Below are 11,587 nucleotides of genomic sequence, written 5' to 3'. Positions count from 1 at the left end.
ACAGCAGACTTGCCTCTCACTTATTTATCCCATAGTTTTTTAAACTATTGATTAGCCAAGGAACTTCAGTTTATCGGGACCTGATCACATATTTAACTAATTACTGCTGGTTTATTTGACTAAAAATAAACTATAAATGCAATAAACAAACGTTGACTTCAGTAATTCTTTTCACTTGGCAAAACATGTTCTAAAGATGCATTACACATAAAGTTCTATCGAGTTTTTTTTTTTTCTAAATACATTTTATAATGATTATGGCATTATGATGATCTGATGTTTCCCTTCTTCCTCTTCGCTGTACTCCACTGATTCTTCACGGGGCGGTGCGGGCAGGTACCAGGTTCTGATGGGAAACGCTAACAGGTTCTCCATCAAGCTTGTTAGCTGAAGGAAGCATGGAGGGCTAATCCAAGGCGGGTAGAGTAGCGAAAATCTGTACTCCAGTAAGAGTAGCACTACGTCAACATATTTTTACTCAAGTAAAAGTAGTCAGCCAAAAAAAATTACTTGAGGGTAAAAAAGTATTCAGTAAGAGTGCTACTCAAGTACTGAGTGACTAATCATAACAGCTGATGATTTAATATTTAAAATTGTCTGTACAATTATGTAATTGGACAGACAAAAATATAAGGTACTCCTAAAAGTATATTTTGTTCAAGAAATGTAAATGTAACTTGAGTAAATGCCACCAGTTACTACCCACCTCTCGTCCTAATGGAAGACTTTTACTGACTTTGATAAACAAAGAGTGGACCAACAGCAGGTAGCATGGCTCCCAAATCATCACTCACTGTGGAAACTTCACTCCGGACTGCAAGCAGCTTGGGTCCTGTGCCTCCCCACTCTTCCTCAGACATCAGGACACACTCATTAGCAAATAAAATGCAGGACACTGAACAGCTGAGCCACAGTCTAGTCCCTTTTCTCCTTAGCCCAGGTAAGAGTCCTCTGGTGATGCCTCCGGGTCAATACGAGTGGGAATACGAGTTGTTGGCCGTTTCTTTGATGCGTCTGCATGATGTGGCTCTTGAAACACCAGTGATCATTTTTGGATCTCCCCCAAAACTCATGAAACCGCTTTTTATTTACAATTCATTAAGAAGCTTTGATAGTCGCCGTTGTGTACCATTTTCCACCAAATGTTTTCCTTCCACTCAACTTTTCATTGCCGTGATAGAGCACTCTGTGAACAGCCAGCTACTGAAGCCATAATTGGGTAGGCCATAACATGGCCATAAAACAAGTTTTTTTATTTATTTTTTTTTAATCATTACACTGTCATCTGAGAAAGTAATTTTTATTTTTGTTTTATTAGTTGTAAGCCAAATCATCAAAACTAACAGAAATAAACACTAATACGTCTCTCCGAGGATAAAGATGTAAGAGTTCCCCTTTTTATATTGAATTTACTGCTAATGATCATAAAATGCATTCTTTATGACGTTCTATTTTATTGAAATCCCCTTGTCAGCCAACTCCTAGTTTTGTTTTTTATTTTTGAAATCATCTGATATCTTTTGGCTCTGTTATTGGAAAATAAAAGGCTGTCCACAAGACCACACAGTGAAGCGATCCTGCCAACCCTTTTCTGCCGTTTCACCCCCCCCACCCCCCATTCCTCTGGGATGAGTGAGTGAGTCATAGGCATAATGCTCCCTTCATTAGTCCACTGATGCTGATGCACACATACACAGAGAAGGAATGGCTCTGCCACAACAACAACAACAACAACACAGAGAAGCAGGAAGGTTGTCTTCCATATTGTATGAATGCAGAATGGGCTTTCTATTTATGTTTTGTTTCTGTCTTCCTTTTTTTTTTCTCACTGGCATGCTCCTCCATCTTTTTTTTCTCCCTCCTCCTGCTGCTTCGCTTGGCTCCCTCTTCCTGTCTGCTTATGACTCAGAAGTGCGGAACAAAAAAAAAAAAGAAAACTTTTATCTCTATGTTCTGCGCGCACACACTCCTGGGTTAGCCAGAGACATATTGGCATTTACCCAAGGATGAGCAGGGCTGACGCTGGCCTGCTTCATAACTCCAGAGAGGTGGTGGGTGGTGCCTGGAGAAGAAGTGAGAATAATTGCATTTTCAGGCCGAAAAATGGCGGAAACACGAGGATGGAGCTGTGTGAGATGTGAGAGGGGGGAAAAAAAAGTAGTCGTTTTTAATAAGTTTCTTTGCACAAAGTGTTCACTTCATTCCAGAGCACTTGTAGTCGGTCACAATTTCATCAGATCATTTGCCTTTCCAACCTTTCAGTGTTTAGTGATATAATGGTGATAAATCGTAACCCCAAAATGTTCTGGTCCAGGTTTGGTGACAAATCATCATCGTCGTCATCATCATCATCATCATCATCGTCATCATCATCATCATCATCATCATCGTCATCATCATTATCATCGTCATCACCATCGTCATCGTCTTTCATAGACAGACTCTTTATCAGAAGGGCGGTTTTACTACAGCTAAACGGGACTCTACATGCTCATACATAAATGGACATACATGCAATGTCTCATAAACCTGGTTTTGATTGGTTGCGCGTCACATTCTCGGGGACACCACACATACTAGGATATCGAGCCAAGACAATCCAACATGTTGAATATCCTTGATGTGAGGTCGGAGCGGCCCCTACGTCTCTCTGAGCGGACTAGATGCCTCGTATCACACACGGCAGGAATGTCTCATGAGATTATCTTTAGAGCCGTCACCACAGTCCCTATGGTTGTCTGAAGGGGTAGATCGGGCCAAAATCGGCATAATTATCTTGCCGTGTCAACCCGGTATTGGACTCTGGTTTTTCTCAAGACAAAAGCTCATACGTAAAGACAAATATAAGGCAGTATAGTCGGCATCCTTCTGCCAACCCGAGGGAATCGCACCCTGGGCTGTGTGCCATACTTTCACTACAGCCAGCATTAAAAATAAAAGACGTCAGTGGATCCATTTTTAGTGTATTAACTTTTGCTCGTAGTGCTACGTTTTGCACGGTTTAACTAATTTTAAGAAAATATTGCTTACTAAGTTGCGCTTGCACACAAAAATCATGATCCAACATTTTCACGCTGTCTCAAATTGAACATGCAACGTGTTTTGGACCGTGAAGTCATGTCTAGTTGAAATACTTTCACCACTGACTATCTGTCACGTTGGCTCATTTCCGTATTAAACCTTTATGCTTTATCTTTCCCTGCTTTCATGATATAATCTAATAAGGTGTTAGTTTATAATCGATATAAGAAATGTAAAACTTTTGTGTGCGTGGGTGGGTGTTTTCGCTTCCAGCTCTCCTGCTGATTTTGTTTTGTTTTTTTTGGGTCTGTGTCAGTAATGTGTCAGTCCGACCTTTGGCTGCGCCATGCCAGGCACTGGCCTGGGCTTCACTCAGCGTGGATTTATCACGATGCAAAGGCCAAATTATAAATGGTAAAGTGTGTGAGGTCTGGTAATGAGCTTGAGCTCAGAGATCTGAGGAGGGAGGGGAGGGGAGGGAGGGGAGGCTGAGGGTGTCAAGCCACAGAGGGATAGGCAACTGATACGTCGGGGCGATGACTCACCGATGCTGGGTATTTATAGCATCAGTCAGGAGGGAGGGAGGGAAGGGAAGGGAAGGGAAGGGAGGGAGGGTAGGAGTGGGGGCGGAGGAGCGAGGGGTCACTGTGTTTTTTTGGAGGCAGCTTCACAACACAGACAAAGAGCGGTGGAGGGAGAAGCCAGACAGATAAAAGTGACAATGGAAGAAAAGTGGTGGGAGGGACAAAGCAGAAGAGATGATGGAAAAAGAGGGGGGGCGAGGTAAAAGAGAGGAAGCAATGTAAGGGTCGATGAACGCGACTGATGGAGAGATGAGAGGATTTACTGTGATGAAACAGAGGCGAGGACGAAAATAGAACGCCTATTCAAAACTCTCACATTAACTCAAAATCAGGATTTGGCTCAGTGCAGCGACAACATCCTGTAAATGTGCTGTGGCAAGAACGGGACTTTGGCTTTTGGCTGAATAATAAGAAATCTGTTTCTGATGTATTAGCATCCACACATATTGACTCATTCACATTAAAAACAGAGGGAAAAAACGAGCCCACGCCTCTGTACAGCCTCTCATTGAGCACACACATTCTGCAGAGGACGGGGAAAAAGGTGGCACTCTTTAATGAGCCTAAAACTCGCTGCCGTTGCCTAGACACCATGCATTTTCTGAAATATACAGCCAATTAGCGAGGTTAACTTATTTCAAATTTTTTTTTTTTTTTGCTGTAAATATGTGTCTAATTGGTGTCTGCAAGGTTAACTCTAACTTAACTTTGCCGTATTCCTCAGTCTTCCCAACACTGGGTTTTGGGTTCTGGTTCTTTAAGATTTCTTTATGTTTCTCTGTCAGCTCTCTTCACGGACTTCATCAGTAAGCACGTCCTGCCCTGGCTTCCAGTGACGTCAGCCAGTGCGTCAAGCTGCATCCTTTTACCAGAGAGACCGATACAATCGGTTCACGTGTGCTCGTACGCACACATGTGCACAAGAACAAAACATCACTCGAACTGACGAGGGAGGATTCAGAGGGTTCAGAACAATCGTTGAGGAGGGGAAATAAAAATAAAACATAAAAAGCAGATATGCTTTGTGCCACGACTGGACTTTTATAATCAGTACCATTTTACCCTTCTTTTCTGTTGCATTTCAGCCACTTGTCCCTGGCTGCACAAATATGGATCAGTTGAGCAAAAACAAAAAAAAAAAAACAAAGAAAAAAAAAAAACATCCATTCCCAAGAAAATAACTAAGCTATGCAAGATGCAAAAGTCCTGATGAGTCTGGGGTTGGAAACTAATGGCTTATCAGACTAATGGGTTTCAAACTCTTTCTGGCATGTCCTCCTTCCGGAGTAGGAACGTGTTATTACCCTATTCAAATAATATTTGTCCATTGCTATTTATCAAACAGATAACAATAACAATATAGCATTTCATTAAAATGCTTCTGTGTTTGTTCATTGAATTACTTTTACTCCATTTGTTTTCTTTGTGTCCTTTATGGACCAGTTGCAGTGACAGGAGCTGTGTTGGTACCCAAGTGGAAAACTCCTGTGAAACTAGGATAATAATATACCAAGCTTCTGCTGCGTGTGTTACATGTATTCCCAGTTTTTCCTCAAAGTGTGAGTTTGCGGTTGTGCTTTAGCAGAAAATACCTCCACAAATGTTCATTTTATTCAAACGGCAGTGATTAAAGAATAAAAGGAATCTTAGCTGTCGCAGACCGGCTCATAGCCCATGACAAAGACGAGGGGAGACGTGCTTTAAGCCAAACAGGGTAATTTCTTTTAAACATAAACTTACAAACAAATAACATAACTAACATGAAATGTAGACATGTAAGGGAGTTCAGTGTTTGCAGTGAATGGATGAATGAGCATTTGCATGTAAATATGGCTGAGCTTTCAACAAAGGAGCCAGCTGGAACAAAAGACAAACGATTACCTGTAAAGGAGAGCAGGGAGAAAGAGAGAGATGTTAGTGGAGCACTTCTTAATTGGTGAGCCCAGGTGACTTCAATTATCTAACGCCCCGCCTCTGCTGGCAGGGACAGTTTCCTCTGTGAGGCAGAGGAGACACTTAGAAAAGCGACGGCAAGGAGATGAACACTCATTTTGTCACCAAAAAAAAAAACAAAAAAAGAAGACATTTGTTGGCCTTTAGGTTTGAGCTTAAGAGCATCAAAGCATGCAAGGAGAGAACGGAAAGAGAAAAAAAAGGAAATCAGTGGAACAACAACAATGGACAGAAGGTCTGATAATGCATCAGAAATGTCCTGCAGAGAGACTCAGAAAAAGAGAAAAGCAGGAAAAAAGTTCTGGAGAGAAAGACACAAACTCAAAGATTACCCCCTGTTTATGCGACAGTGCATAAACAGGGGGTAATCAGAGAATAACTTCAAGGTCCCTGGTAGCTTCAATGTAAAGATGCATGATTATAGACTGGTTTACGGTACCGGTACCTGGGCTACTGGTACCGATTAGCACTCCAGCGCCTTAAAAAGACAGAAAAAAGGAGAATGTGAATCTCTCATACTGGAAACTGGTTGCAGATACAATGCCTTGCAAAATAGATAGCTAATTTGTTAAAATGTTCACACTTTAACACACCATAACCACAAACTTCAGTGTGTTTATTGGGATTCTCTATGCTTCGCCAACTCAAACCAGCATATATGTTTTAAGTAGATGGAAATGGGAACATGGTTTTCAAAATCAAATAAAAATCCGAAAAGTGTGACATGCATTTATTCTCTGCCCCTGTGTAAATGCTTTGAATACACATCTATCTCTGCAATTACAGCAGCAAGTTTTTGACGTATGTTTCTACTAGTTTTTAGCACATCGGTGAACTGAAACGTTTGCCCCAGTTTAAGTTCAGTCAGATTCAGTTCTTCTGTTCAGATTGACAGCCTGGGGCAAGAAACTGTCTCTGTAAAGGCTGGTGCGCGCCGTTGCACCGACTTAAAGGGAAAGAGTTTGTATCCAGGATGTGTGGGGTCTGCAAAAATGTTATACCTGGTTCACATGGCAAGATTTAAAAATGGTCGACTGATGTCCAAAACCTGAGAGACCCCACACAAAACGATGAAAATCGTAGATTTAACAGGTTTGCTCGTACAGTGCGTTGTGTCAGACGGCAGGCACAACACACCACACCTGAACAGATTTCACTCAGATGTCAGGTGGTAAATATCTCAAAATTAGACATGAGTAAGTAAATAAACATGGACAACAAGGAAGAACAATGGAGATAGATGTGGACTAAGTTTAGTAGAGAAAAAATATTAACAGAAAGAAAACCTTTTTTTAACACAGTGCCAACAGGGGCTGTATGTTTGCTATGATATGAAGGGGAGTTGCTGTAGGTGTTTTATTTCTCATAGGTTTCCCTCGCCTCACTTTCGGATTGGCTACACGTCACATTCAGCATGCTGTGTGCTCCTTTGTCCTTGGGGAACACACCCACACACTAGGACAACGGACCAAAACAATCCAACATAACACACAAGTGGGCTTTTTATTTACTAATTAGGTAGCTTCTAAATGCAGTTGGTTGTGCAGGATTTTATTTAGATGTGTCAGTGTTAATGGGGCTAAAATCAAATGCACAACATACTTATCACGGTTCTGTGTCATAAAAAAGTAAAATTGTCCTTCCCCTTTAGAGGTATGTACTACTTTGCATTGATCTATCACAAAAAATAAAAATCCTAATAAAATCCTTAGAAAGCTATGGTTGTGAAGTGACAAAATGTGAAAAAGTTCATGGTATGAATATTTTTGCAAGAAAAAAGGCTTCCCGAGCTGAAAGCTGGTTGTAAAATCCTGGATCAGTGACATCCTCACCAACAGGCCCCAGGTGGTGAAGACAGAGAAACACACACACTAATCCACAACACTGGAACGCCACAGGGTTGTGTCCTCAGCCCTGCTCTCTTCAACCTCTTCACACACGACTGCTCTGCTATCCACCCCACAAACACGGTGGTGAAGTTTGCCAACGATGCCACTGTGGTGGGTCTCATTTCCAAAAAAAAACGGTGAGACCCACTACAGAGAGCAGGTCCACAATCCGACACAGTTGTGCTCTAGTACCGACCTGATCCTGAACACGAGCAAAATCAAGGAGGTCATAGTGGACTAAAGGAGGTCCAGGAAAGCTGAACACACTCCTCTCTGCATTCAGTGGAAGGTGGTGGAGCGTGTGGACAGCATTAAGTTCAAGGGCATTCACATCTCTTTCAACCTGTCCTGGATTGTGAACACCTCCCACCTGATAAAGAAGGCCCAACAACATGTCTTCCTCATGAGGTAATTGAAACGGACTGGACTTTCCAGTAAACTGTTAAAAAAAGCTACCACAGAAAGTATCTTCCGTCTCAGCATAACTGTGTGGTATGTGATCTGCTCAGTGCATGAGAAGAAGGATTTGGCACGGGTGGTGAAGACAGTTGCAGGGGATTGTGGGATGCCGTCTACAGGATCTGGACAAGATTTATGCTGTGCGAGTCTAGAAAGTCTAGGGCCAGACGAATTGCCATTGATCCCAACTACCCGGGCAATGCACTGTTTGACCCAATTTCATCAGGTAAACGCTTCAGATGAAAATTAAATGAAAAACTAACAGACTCAAAAGGTCTGATGTTGGACTTTTAGGACTCAGATACAAACCTTATCAGACCCTCATCAAGATTAAGCTTCCCAGGAAGTGTGTTTGGTCAGTGCAATCAACTGATTTCATATATATATATATATATATATATATATATATATATATATATATATATATATATATATATATATATACATTTCCATATGTACATATGTCTCCATCTGTTACCATGGTAACAGATGGAGACAATGAAGATTCTTGGTTCTTGAAGGAGTAGCTCAAATGAGGAAAACTGTGACTCACATTTTACAAGTAGAAATGGAAACACATTATAATTGGTTGGATTTTTGTCATTAAGGATTTTACATGTTAAGAATTTTACAGACGAAGCAAAGCGGAGAGAGTCTGGTTTTAGTTCTTGCCTAAACTCTTCTCACAGTGTGTTTGGATCAGCTGGAGTCATTTTATGGAGCTACTTGGTTAACCTAATGATGGGAAACATGTGTACTTCCATTGAAAACCTACATGTACAATTGGTTCTAGGTTTCTTTAAGATGTTTACAGTTTTACTCACACAAAACAATGATGTTTTGTTCAAAATTGGAGGACAGATCTTCCCAAAAATAACCCAGTGAAAAGCCTGGAAGAAATGTGGACAAGAGTTGAGGGAATATAACCTTTCCTGCAAGCTGAATTCTGGGGGTATTTGTGCGTTCACAAACACAACAGCATCCATCTTGTCCCGCTTCCATTTCAATAGTTTGGCCCCGAACCAAAAAGGGTTTACGCCAGTCACCTTACAGTAGAATGGTTTAAGGCGGGACATATCAGCAGTGACGAACCAAAATAAACATGGCATCTGATTAGACGCATGTGTAGCCACTGTTATCACATCTGTTTTGTCAAAATCCACTATTTCTTCTTTAAAGGAAGAACAACAAGAAGTGCCTTGACCAGTGTAACTTGTTAAGGTGTCTCATGGCGCCTGCTGCTTACATTTTCATTTGATACCCTGATTGGCTAAAATCAACCTTTGGCAGATAGGCGCCAGGTGTCAGGTCGCCCAATTAGCTTGAAAAGTTCTGCTGAATGTCCCTCCTTTCCCTGAATGGATTGGATAGGAGCAGACCCAGATTGATAATGTGCAGAACACAGAGTGCAACACATTTGGGTTGGGGTATGGACCAGGTTTTATCCAGGTTGGGGCGGTGCTCAGTCCTGGTGTGCTTCTGTGCTTTGTTGTGTCTCTGCTCTGTCTTCTCTAACCCCCAGTCGTTTGTGAGAGACAAACGTTCACACTCAGCCTGGTTCTGCTGGAGGTTTATTCTTCCTGTTAAAGGGGAGTTCTCCTCTCCAATGTCTCTTCATGCATGCTCGGTATGAGGGGTTGCAGCAAAGCCATCGGCAATGCTGATAACTGTGGCTCTAAGCTCTTTCAGGAGGAGTGAATGCTGCTTGTCAAGACTCGATGCAATCTGCTGGCTTTCCTTAGATAGGAAACTTTTTGACCAATCTGTCTTTAGGATTTGATTGAATTTGACTTTGCAAAGTGCCATGTGTTGTGAATTGGTGCTATATAGACAAAATTGAATTCTTAGGATCTTAGCTTTTCCTAAGATTGTGCTCTTCTGGACTGAGATGTCTGCTGTTTCTCCAGGTATCTGTTGGAGCCACTTCTCCAGAGTGGGGGTTACTGCCCTGAGGGCTCCGATGACCATAGGGACTTTTTTCCTGCTTCTCGGTGAAGGCAGATACGTTTCTTTTCTCTCCTCTCCTCTCTCTTCCCCTCTCCCTCCCCGGTTTTCCTGTCTGCTTCTATCAATCTTTTTTGGAGCCTCTTTTTACATATCTTCCAAATTGTAAATTATGGATCTGGTCAGCTGGACTCAACGCAATTGATCAAAATTTCTCAATGAGAGGACTGGGTGAAGGAGAGCATCCTTCTGCTTTTTGGAGCTGGCGGTTACCCGGAGTATCGAGAAATTCTGAAAACGTCGGCAGCTGTTTCGGCCCATGTCAAGGCTGCCTGAACTATGTGAGGGATGTGTCCGTTACCCGCACTCAGACTGAAATGCTGTGTAAGCAGAACTGCAGGCCAACTGCAGTTTCTGAATTTTCTGGCAGGACGGAAATGATCTTGGAGAAAGCTGGAAGCTGGACTCTGGCAGAATGACCACAATTACGGCTTTTTTTGGAATCACCATTGAGATGTACTAGTGAGACTTTAAGGCAGACAGAAAAACAAGAGCCTGCCTGCCCAATACAAATGCTGCTATTCAAACTGGCTACCCTGCAATCTTAATTTCTCCTGGATTTTATGAAAACAAGCCACTCTGTGACATCTGTGACCTGGAACAGAGCACTACTGGAATTCCTCATAATGTTCCATCACTATCAAACTATGGCTGCGAGAGCTATCTGCCACAGCTCACAGACTAACACACACACACACACACATGATTACACTAAAACACACAGGCCCACACACACCGCCAGTACTGTACTTTTTCCTTTACTCTGCTGATTTATGTTTTAGCTGTAGTGTCAGAAGGGTCAGATCAGAGACCTCAAGCTTTAGCTTTATGAATATATAATTAACTGTAGAATTTTTAGTGATGAAGCTCATTCCAGTGAACCAATGAAACAAAAGAAGTTATTCTAGTTGTAGCTTTGGAAAGGCTGGACAAAATTACTTCAGATGATAAGTCCCTAAGAATGTCTTCTTATCAATAGAAACAATTAAGTCTTTCTGTATGTTTGTTGATGTATGAAAGAAATCTAGTTAAGGATTTACTTAGCTTATTTCTTTGTTTTTCTTGTGTCTGTAATGGTTTTTTTTTATTCATACACAGCATGTTCAGCTGTCTTGTTATTGAAAAATGCTTTATAAATAAACTTGCCTTGCCTTGCCTTGCCTTGCCTTACTGTTGTCTTTACCTTCCTGGCTCTTTCTAGTTTTTCCCTGAGCATTTGAAGAGACAAGCTGAATACCCCTAATAAAAAGTAATGAAAACTCAGTTATTGTGTCTAGTAGCCTGATCAAATTAGGGGATATTGGATCCATTAGGCTGGACTCCAGCTGCATTCTTCCATGGACAATGTCAGCATTGTTATTCGCTCTCCCTTGAGGTCTGAGACAGAGGTTTTTCTTTCTCTACTCCTTTGTGCTAATGGCACAGCCTACACCTCTGGCTCTAATCACTCCCATCTTTACACTTGAACCACCTGTCTCCCAAAGACAAGGACCATGCATTCACTGCTTTAATTGGCACATTGGGATGGAGGGGTTGGGCGGTTTCCACTGGGTGAAAAAGTAGCAATGAACGCAAACCTAAGGGAAAATGGCTGCATTTAAAGTTAGGGCTGTAATGAAGGCGACAAGGACAGCAACCTGTGGGAATGAGATGAAGCTAGAGGCAGATGAAAAGCTC

Source organism: Fundulus heteroclitus, chromosome 6 (genome assembly GCF_011125445.2).
Source record: "Fundulus heteroclitus isolate FHET01 chromosome 6, MU-UCD_Fhet_4.1, whole genome shotgun sequence".
Taxonomy (NCBI): domain Eukaryota; kingdom Metazoa; phylum Chordata; class Actinopteri; order Cyprinodontiformes; family Fundulidae; genus Fundulus; species Fundulus heteroclitus.
Note: the sequence above shows the minus strand (reverse complement) of the source record.